Here is an 11130-nt window from a genome sequence, read left to right on the forward strand (position 1 = left end):
GGGTATTTCAGTAATTCTACCTTACAGGGGTATTTCAGTAATTCTACCCTACAGGGGTATTTCGATAATTCTACCCTACAGGGCTATTTCGGTAATTCTACCATACAGGGGTATTTCGGTAATTCTACCCTACAGGGGTATTTCGATAATTTTACCCTACAGAGGTATTTCAGTAATTCTACCATATAAGGGTATTTCAATAATTCTACCTTACAGGGGTATTTCAGTAATTCTACCTTACAGGGGTATTTCAGTAATTCTACCCTATAGGGTTATTTCGGTAATTCTACTTTATAAGGGTATTTCAGTAATTCTACACTACAGGGGTATTCCGGTAATTTAACCTTACAGGGGTATTTTAGTAATTCTACCTTATAGGGGTATTTCGGTAATTTTACAAATCGAGGATATTTGGGTAATTTTATAAACCGGGGGTACTTTGGTAATTTTACAATTTGGGGTAGTTCAGTAATTTGGTAAACTAAAGTATTCTAAACAGGGATAACAATACGAATGGGCCTAAAGCCTATTCTCGGCCCAAATGGGCCCACATTGTAACACCCTAAACCTGGCCTAGGCGTTATGACCGAATCCGACGTGCCACATCAAAACGTTAAAACATTTTTTTCATTCTAAGTCTAGGAAATCGTACTTGATGTTCAAAGGATTAATTCATTGAGGTTAAAGTGAATGGAAGTCGCGCTGGGTAGGAAACCGAAAAAGGAGGTGAGTCCATCGGACCGCTTAAGTACCAAGCTCTTTCGGATCCAATCCTAGACATGCACACCGCCATTGCCACACTCTAACATCGCGTATATTTTTAGGTTACCATTGAAATTATGTCTATTTTAGAATAAAACGTATTTAAGTTTGTAAAACGTTATCATAGCAGAAGCCTTGTTTGTAATCGTGTTACTTCGAAATCAGTTTATGTTTTTGGAAAACGAACCCTAGATCTTGCCCATTTTGATAGTTAATATAATTTAAGGTCATCATGATAAGTTATAAATCGAAACCCAATTAAAAATAATCGTAAGCGGCCTTATTACATAACAAAACCCAAATCATCAAAGTAAAGAAAATTCAAGTCCAAATCACCAGAAGAAATCCATATTGCAGACGAGTGGCCACTCCGAATCCCTCGCAGCTCCAAGCCCACTATGGCTGGGGATTACCTGCATAGATGAAAATAGGGGATGAGTTTGGGGAAACTCGTGTGTAAAATTAACCGAACCATAGCCCATATCACCAAACCACGTAAAGTAATAAATTGGCCTTAGCCCGAACAAAATACGAAATTAAGCCCATAGGCCCATAATGATCGATCAAATATTTCATGTATATGCAAAACCCAACACATAACCAACCACATACACCCCCTTACCAACCTTTCACCATGTGGGGAGACTACTCGACCCACCCAACTGCTACACGCCACGTAATTATGCAAAGCATGGCTGCTGAGCAGTATAATGTGACAGAGTCACCAGATATGAGATAATCGTGGCGAGCCACCGTAAGTAAATATGTGGCAGAGCCACCAGATCAGATAATTGTGGCATAGCCACCAGGACGCTTCCTCCAAAATATAACCCATGTCCCCATGCAACAAATATTCATTCATGGCATACATCATACAGATTTAAATCAACATACTTTTCAGACAAAATTAACCCTAGGGGCATATTGGTCATTTACACCTAGAGGTATCCTGGTAATTTTCCATACATAAGGGTATTGTAGTGATTTAGCTACTTCTAGGGTTTTCATGCATATCCTATCCATTTACGTACTATCGAATACTTTCACAAGATACTTACTAAATTGAGCCCGTTGGCCCATGAACCCGATTTTTTGGCCCATTAAGCCCACATTATCAAAATGTACGAAATCACACGTACTGCAGTTTATTACCTTCAGAACACCAAACATGCAAACCCAACTATCTTACGAGCATTCGCACACTCGCAAATACCCAAAATACCAACTTTTCGGCATTTTGGCTTTTGCTGATCTAGTCTATGAGAGGGTGTCAGTTACACACTTATTTTGCGACGATTCGTTGTCGAGATCCATGCACGAACTGCCTACAATTAAATCACTAACATATTACTCTAGATATCGAATTAATACTGAGTAAATAGCCCCTTACCATATTCGACCAAACATGCTTAGAACCTTCATGCTCTTACCTTGTTGCCGAACTATGTCTTAAATCCAAAGATCTAATCGTTCCACTTGTCCAAGCCTTTGATCAGCAGCCTCTAAATCACACCATTTACCAAAGTAGAACAGTTATTACAACCCCTTAGGGCTACAAGTCCAAATCGACAGCCTCCCTAACATTTAGGGATTTCTGCCTTTCCTAAATTACGAAAGAAAGACTATGTTTTGAAACTACTTACCACCGATTCCTTCGACCAATGTTTCCAATTGATGCCTACTTAAATCCAATGCCGCTCTACCCTCAAACGATCACCAAAGTCAAGCCTTCAGTGTTTTCAATATTCGGCTAAGTCCCTATGAAAGTGGGGTTTTCGGCTTTTTTGCAACTGTATAGAAAAAGATGAATTAATAGGGTTTTACTGTGGTCTTGTTGACAAAAACTTTAGGTTTGAAGGAGGAAAGAATCCGCCAAAGATGATAAGCAAAATAAGAGAATTTTTCTAGGAAAAATCGGCACAGAAGAAAGTGTAGCTTTTGGGATTTTGGCTTTTTATGGCCAAAGGCTATGAAGGTTTTGAAACGTCTGAAGGGAAGGATGGAGATGAACAAGAGGTTAGAAGGGTTCAGCTATGAAGGAGAAACGAGAATAAGAAAAAGGTTGATGAAGAGAGGGGAGAAAAATGAAGAGGGAAATGGTCAGCAAACGGCCCAACTTCCCCTTAATGCCGAATTTATACTGACCTTAACCCTAGTCGAATTTTGCCTCCCTAAAGCTCCCCTTGGCCGGCCAACTCTTTCTCCTCAAAAGTTCATTATTCAGCCAACACAGCTCTCCCTAATCAGCTCCTAAATTCTCTCCCTTATCCCCTCCTTACTCAATCTCCTGAGCAACTCCAACTCTTCCTAACAGTCTTTCACTTCGGCCCACTACTTACCTTTTCCATTCATAAAATTAATCCCTTATTTTCTGTCATTGTGACTTGAACCAGGTCCTCCCAATCATCCATACGCCACTTATAGCATTCCCAATATGCGTCACTTAGCCACTTTACCACATGCTTCCTTGTGATTTATTTTACACAATTAATACCTAAAAGCCCAATTAACTGTAACCCTTTTTCTTATGGAATTAAAATTAATTAAAACTACCGGTTTTACCTTAAGCTTGGGCCTTCTAGAGGCCCACTAACGTACTTAATCCTACGAAAAATAAACAGGACACAGAATTTTAAATTTTTCCAACATTTTTAAAATTCTCAAAAATTGAGGCGTTACACACATGCTCGTGTGGCCCTTTTAGCCCAAATCTAGCCACAAATATGAGATTCACCTAGCCTAGTCCAATATTTACTACATAATCAAACAACTTATCCAATTGAGCCCGTAGGCCAATTGGGCCCACATAGCTCCTTTCGGCCCATCACGGCCCGAAATAGATATCCTACAGCTAGAGTAGTGATAAATACACACCTGATTGGAGACTGGAGTTAATCCACGCTCCGAGCACTCTTAGCCGACGCCCAACCCAAACGAGCACGCAATAAAGTGAAAGGGATCAGCCAAGAAGGGTACATTTACTCTCCTCATGGTTCTCTCTATTTAAAGCCAGCTTCGCATCCACTCTTATGTTAGCTTCCCGATGTGGGATCCCTCCATCATCAGAGTTTAAATTCAACACCAACTCTTGCCGCCCCCTGTTAGCAAAATAAATGCTCTTTGCTTGCCATGGGATTCGAACCCATGCCTTCCCTTAAATGCTCCACACGCTACTTGCCACTAAGCCACAAGGCTTTTTGTGTCACAATTTCTCCAACAATATTCTTAAGGCCTACCTATTGTATCCAGGGTTTGATTCACCTTAAACCAAAATTTTTGCTAGAGTCCAGGTTTGAACCCAAGACTTCTCCAACACTTCTCAGCACACTTAACCACTAAAACAAGCCTTCAACTATGAAATTTTCATGCACAACAGAATATTATAAGCTGCCTTCAACCGCTCCCATGCTCAAGGCCCAAAACTTTTAAGCCCAAATTCAGGGTGTTACAACTCTACCTCCCTTAAAGAAATTTCGTCCCCAAAATTTCCATCTAACAGGGTGGTCGTGTAACATCTACCCCACTACGCTACCGCTGCGCACTTTGATCCTACTATCACTATCACACTTCAACTAGAGCTTGAAACATCCCATACATACAACACTTATTCACTGAAGCAGACACATATTTATCACACATATATACAATTTCTATATCCAAACATCACATCCACATAAAATAAAAACCAAATTTAAATTTAGACCAATATCTAAGGAATCCACAGTATTTCAATTTCTAAACAGACAAAAGTATTCAGAAGACTTACGGATTCGGCGCCTGAGACTCGGTGTGCCACACTTTTTAAGAGAAATACCTCAAACAGACCACGTGGTTGAAAATAATTTTCTGAAATTCAACCTTTGAAAACCCAATCCACAGCCGAGTTGTTGCAACCCAGGCTCTGATACCATTAAATATAACACCCCCAAACCCGGCCTGGAAGTTTGGCTCGAATCTGGCATGTCACATTGAAGTGTTTTTTGAAAACCATGTTTCCATTAAAAACCCTTCTTAATAATTAAAAACTTATACCCTTTTTAAACTTTGTTAAAAACCTCAGCTGAATAACATTCTTAACAACTTTGTGAAAATCTTGGCAGTTGAGGAAGCTTGATTTAAAAACAATTGCGGATACGTGATGTTTTGAACAACAGTAGTTGCTTTGGAAAACCGTGTTCTAATACTAGCAATTATAAGAACAATAAGTAAAATTTCAAATTTGAAATCCAGAAAATTACAACGGCTTTACTACAACCCACATAAAACATTTAAAAGTAATAATCAAAACTATAAAATAAACAGTGTGTGTGGCTTCCTCCGAGCCCCTCGCAGCTCCGATCCGTCTAAGGCTGGAAATTACCTGAAAGGTTAATAAACGGGGTGAGTTTACGAAAACTCAGTGTGAAATCCCCTACTATAAAAAGGAATAGTCAGTCATATAAAAGAATTAAAAGTTTGGCCCCAGCCTTACTTACAGTTTCAGTATCAATTGGGCCTTAGGTCACTATAACAGACAGTACCAGATGGGCTTTAACCCATTACAGAATAAGAAACATTATCAGAACTAGAATTAGAATCAGAATCAAAATTAGAATCAGAATTAGGTGACGTAATCGTAATCGTAATCAGATCGTCGAATGTAACCAAAATCGAATCAAGATTTGAATGTAATCAAAATCGATCGTGAATGCAATCCCAACCCAATCCATCTGTATACACCCCGCACCAACCTTACACCATGTGGGAGACAACTCGACCCACCCATCCACTACACATTATAGAATTTGCAATGAGGTCGCCGGATATTGTGACGAAGTCACCGTATCAGATATATGTGATGGTTACCAGATTGCAAATGAGGTCGCCATAACGCTTCCTCCATCAATATAACCCATATCCCATGCAATGTATATACATGTCATGGCATACAACATACGTAATCGAATATCATGTCCATATTTGAATCAAACAATCACAGTCAAGTCATTCATATCACCAACATATATTCACAATCAAATCCATCAACCACACAGTCCAAGTCAGTCACTTGCCCACAATGGCAAAACAGTCATTTAACACCTTAGGGGTAAAATGGTAATTTTACCCCACGAGGGTTTCTCGGTAATTCTACCCTACAAGGGTATTTCAGTATTCCTACCCTATAAGGGTATTTCTGTAATTCTACCCTACAGGGGTATTTCGATAATTCTACCCTACAGGGGTATTTCGATAATTCTACCTTACAAGGATATTTCGATAATTCTACCCTACAGGGGTATTTCAGTAATTCTGCCATATAGGGGTATTTCAGTAATTCTACCTTATAGGGGTATTTCAGTAATTCTACCTTACAGGGGTATTTCAGTAATTCTACCCTACAGGGGTTTTTCGGTAATTCTACCCTACAGGGGTATTTTGATAATTCTACCTTACAAGGGTATTTCAGTAATTCTACACTATAGGGGTATTTCGGTAATTTTACCTTACAGAGGTATTTCAGTAATTCTACCTTACAGGGGTATTTTGGTAATTTTACAAATCGAGGATATTTGGGTAAATTTATAAACCGAGGGTACTTTGGTAATTTTACAACTGGGGGTATTTCAGTAATTTGGTAAACTAAAGTATTCTAAATAGGAATAACAATACGAATGGGCCTAAAGCCTATTCTCGTCCCAAATGGGCCCACACGCTCGTGTGACCCTTTTAGCCCAAATCTAGCCACAAATATGAGATTCACCTAGCCTAGTCCAATATTTACTACACAATCAAACAACTTATCCAATTGGGCCCGTAGGCCAATTGGGCCCACATGGCTCCTTTTGGCCCATCGCGGCCCGAAGTAGCTATCTTACAGCTAGAGTAGTGATAAATACACACCTGATTGGAGACTGGAGTTAATCCACACTTCGAGCACTCTTAGCCGACGCCCAAACCAAACGAGCACGCCATAAAGCGAAAGGGATCAGCCAAGAAGGGTACCTTTACTCTCCTCATGGTTCTCTCTATTTAAAGCTAGCTTCAGATCCACTCTTATGTTAGCTTCCGATGTGGGATCCTCCATCATCGATTTTAAATTCAACACCAACTCTTACCCCCCGTTAGCAAAATAAATGTTTTTGCTTGCCATGGGATTCAACCCATGCCTCCCTTAAATGCTCCACACGCTACTTGCCACTAAGCCACAAGGCTTTTTGTGTCACAATTTCTCCAACAATATTCTTAAGGCCTACCTACTACACCTGTGGTTTGATTCACCTTAAACCAAAATTTTTCTAGAGTCCGTGTTTGAACCCGTGACTTCTCCAACACTTCAAAGACACTTAACCACTAAAACAAGCCTTCAACTACGAAATTTTCACGCACAACAGAATATTATAAGCTGCCTTCAACCGCTCCCATGCTCAAGGCCCAAAACCTCTAGGCCCAAATTCAGGGTGTTACATTATTTACACATAGAGAAAAAGAAACTGAAATAACAATGGCAATGCTTTATATTAAGAAACAAGGTAAAACAGGTTGCGTTGCCATTTATGAATTACATGAATCATAGGATTGCTTGATATATGATGAACACTTAAAATGACACATATTTGTTTCACACGGCATAGCACACAGGCATGTGCCTCACATAGGTTGGCCACACGCCCATGTAGATACTGCAGGTTTAGTAATATTTGAATTATATAGTCATAGTTAATTACACGGACTAAACACACGACCATGTGACATATGCGCACATAGGCACAACCTTTCACACAGCCTGGCCACACGATCGTGTGACCCCAATTTTCATGTTAGCCCTATATTGTTGCAAAAGTTTTAATTTGGTAATCATTTAATCTCGAACTTGTTTTAAAGATTTCGAAAGCTCAATTGGGACCCGAATTAGTTTTCTAATCATGTTTTGCACAGATTATGAAATGAGAAATTGATTTTTAAGTCAGAATTTGATCCACCACAATTCTATGTGTCAAATTAAAGTCTTTCCTGCACTTAATGAACTTGTTTTATAACATTTTTATATGTTTTTTTTTTTGGTTTTTATTGCTTTCTGTTTAAATTATGCAAAATAAGCATTTTTTACGCAATTTTGAGTTATGTTATGACCTAATGGGCTAGTGAGTAGGACAAATTTTATAATCATATAAGATGAGGGACAACTGTAGCATCGTAACACCGAGGAGTGGTGTTGCAACACCAAACATCAAAGCCAAAATACCCAAAATTTGAAGGCAGTGTCGCGACACCGATCCTGTGGTGTCGCGACACTGAATGATGAACATGAATTTTTAATTAAAGATATTTTAGTCCACACAATGTACCTTAATCAGAATTTTGGGCTATTTATCAACCCTAATTAGGTCTGAGCAAAAAATCTATAAATAGGCATGTTAAGTTTCATTTAATGAGGCTTGGCCAAGTGAGCAGTTTTAGTATTTTAGGGTTTTTAGTTTAGTTTTTATTTCTTTTTAGTTTATTCCTTTTTATATTTTTTTTACTATTTTAAGTTGGATATGATTTTGACCCAATGCTTTCATAAATTAGTTTTACATTATTTTGGTGTTGATTTCAATTGTAATCAAGGTGATCTTCACAACTATGAAATGAGATTTTACTTATGAGCTTCAAATCGATATAAAAAACAAATTTATTTCTCTACTCTTTACTTTTACTTAATTTGCTGTTTTGTATGTTGAATTTGAGTTTAGGATTTATTGTATTTAGATCCATGAGTAGCTAATTTCATTAGGGAGTTTAATGAACGAATGAATGAATAATTAACGAATGAACGATGGTTGAAATTTGGGTTAATTGGTTTAAATTGTAACACCCCTAACTCGTATTACCGTAAACATATAACTCAAATCATTCATTCCCAACATTTCATAATCATTGCAAAATCCAAACAAACACATGTATAACGTCCCTAATTCGAGCCCTTAAGGCTTTAGAAACACTTTAGAAACAATTCAAGACTAAATAAAAAACATTTAAAACTTGGTTCACAGTCATGTCCCGGCCGGTGTCCATGCCCATGTAACTCTCTGACTTGGTTCACACGGGCAAGCTACATGCCCATGTGCTAGGCCGTGTAACTTTCAAAATGCAACACTTAAAAAGCTACAAAGGACACATGGCCCTGTCGCGTGGCCATGTGCCACACACGAATGAGACACACGCCCATGTCTTAGGCCGCGTGGACAAGAAATAGGCCAAATTCAAGCCATTTCTTTCACCCAATTCAATCACACCTAAACAAGCCATTAGCACATATAACAAGGTATCAAAACATGTTCAACCATGCATAAAATGACCACTTTCAAATGACCAAATTCTATTCAACCAATATGCCATAAATGCACCTCAAACACATAGATTAAACATACCTAAATATGTGTATATTTAACCATTTATCCATTTACTTGCGTCTATATCAAAACATATCAAAATGACCTTATCATTTGAACCACTTCTCACATGCATTAACCATTTAAATGTTACCAATCTAGCCATTTTCAAATGGTTCCAATAACCAACATATATACATACCAAATTAATGTCCAAATGGTCCTAATTCAACTAAAAATATTTTATTTAAATTCTATATCAAAACATGCCATAAATGATCATTTTGCAACCATGCCAACATTTATGAATTTTTCCATAAACCATATATCAATTTAATTTTATAAACACCAATCATCAAGGCATCAAAATATCATCAGTTTCAAAAAGTCAAAAGCAACATTACATGCCAATATCATACACAAGCATACCAACTTGGCCATTCAAAACATATCATCACTAAACCATTTCAACATTAGCTATCAAGTCCAAGAATGCCAAATTGTCATCAATCCAAAAACCATATTTACAAGCCAAACATAGTGGTCATATCATCAATCACAAAACACCTATACATGCCATTATAACCGTTACCAAAGCATAAAAATCTACTAATTAAATCGATGGATAATGTGATGGATCTCCAACTAGCTTCCAAACCGATCGAGCTTCCGATAATGTGTAAAGTAAAAGAAAAACTATGTAAGCAATGAATGCTTAGTAAGCTCGTATAAATTTTAAGCATAATATTCCATTTCAATATTAAACTTTATAGAATAGACATAAATCTATGCCAATGCTATAAGATTCATAAATCGATATGATCATCAACTTACAAATGGGTAAGTTTATTAATGTTACATATTTATTGACCATTCATAACATGATAGGATTTCATGAGACATAATATATATCACCAATCCCTTTTATAAGATTATATATATTTCTATTTACTTACTTTCTAATCCATCCCAAATGCTTATCATAAGCCTAAACAATATTATTAACTCTTGATTCAGTGTATTTATCCATAACATAAGCAATTTACCCACATAGAATACATCATAATACATCCCAACTACATACTTACCGTTTGATTTCCCTTTCTTACCCATTTCGTATGCATAGTACAAGCATAATCATAAACATCAAATATATCCACAAGCTTGGCATAAGCCCTAGCACATCAACAACACATGTTAGTTCATTTAAACATGATTCATATGAATTTGACATGGATAACCACTATACTTGAATATGATTCAATTGAATTTATCATCTATCACAACATATCATGCTTTTCCATGTCTCGCCATTCCATTGAGTTTCATATAAACATTTCTTAGTTCTTTTTGAACACTTACCATTTCATTTTCATACACATAAGACATAAGCATAACATTAATCATAACCACAAGCTAGTGATTAAACACATAACTTAGCAATATCATCACATGGTAAGATATGGGTACATAACATAGCATCACTTATATCATACCTTTCATAAACATGAATATTCATACTTTGAACATCGGTACATCATACCTTTCCATATTTGTCGTAGTGAAGTCAATCGAAATCCTTACCAGAGCTCACATAAAATGTGTTAAATGATGGTCAGAACTGTCTTTTTTCATATTCGATGGTGGAAATCATCCCTTTTCATTAATCGATGGTTGTCACTATCGCTTTTCATAGTTAATGATCATTCCCATCCCTTTTCATAATTGATAGCCGAAGCCATAGCTTTTCATAATCAATAGCCAAGGCTATCCCTTTTCGTATTCGATGGTCGTCACCATCCCTTTTCATAATTGATGGTCGTCACTATCCCTTTTCATAATTGATGGTCGTCACTATCCTTTTTCATAATTGATAGTTGAAGCTATCCCTTTTCATATTCGATGGTCGTCACCATCCTTTTTCATAATCATTAGCCGAAGCTGTCTCTTTTCATTAGTCGATAATCGTCGATACGCTGTTGGATTTTTTCGCCAATACATAATTTGATATTATAAA

At 37.3% G+C, this 11130-nt stretch overlaps 1 long non-coding RNA gene across 1 annotated transcript; it reads right to left on the reverse strand.

Moving 5' to 3' along the window:
• Nucleotides 1-1000: 1000 nt before the first annotated feature.
• Nucleotides 1001-6745, reverse strand: LOC128284384 (uncharacterized). The gene is made up of 2 exons (XR_008274814.1): nucleotides 6643-6745; nucleotides 1001-1175 (listed from the first exon to the last, which is right to left on the reverse strand). It is a non-coding gene; the product is annotated as an uncharacterized LOC128284384 (long non-coding RNA).
• Between the last annotated feature and the right edge of the window lie 4385 nt (nucleotides 6746-11130).

The sequence above is a fragment of the Gossypium arboreum genome, chromosome 11 (genome assembly GCF_025698485.1).
Source record: "Gossypium arboreum isolate Shixiya-1 chromosome 11, ASM2569848v2, whole genome shotgun sequence".
In the NCBI taxonomy this organism is placed as follows: domain Eukaryota; kingdom Viridiplantae; phylum Streptophyta; class Magnoliopsida; order Malvales; family Malvaceae; genus Gossypium; species Gossypium arboreum.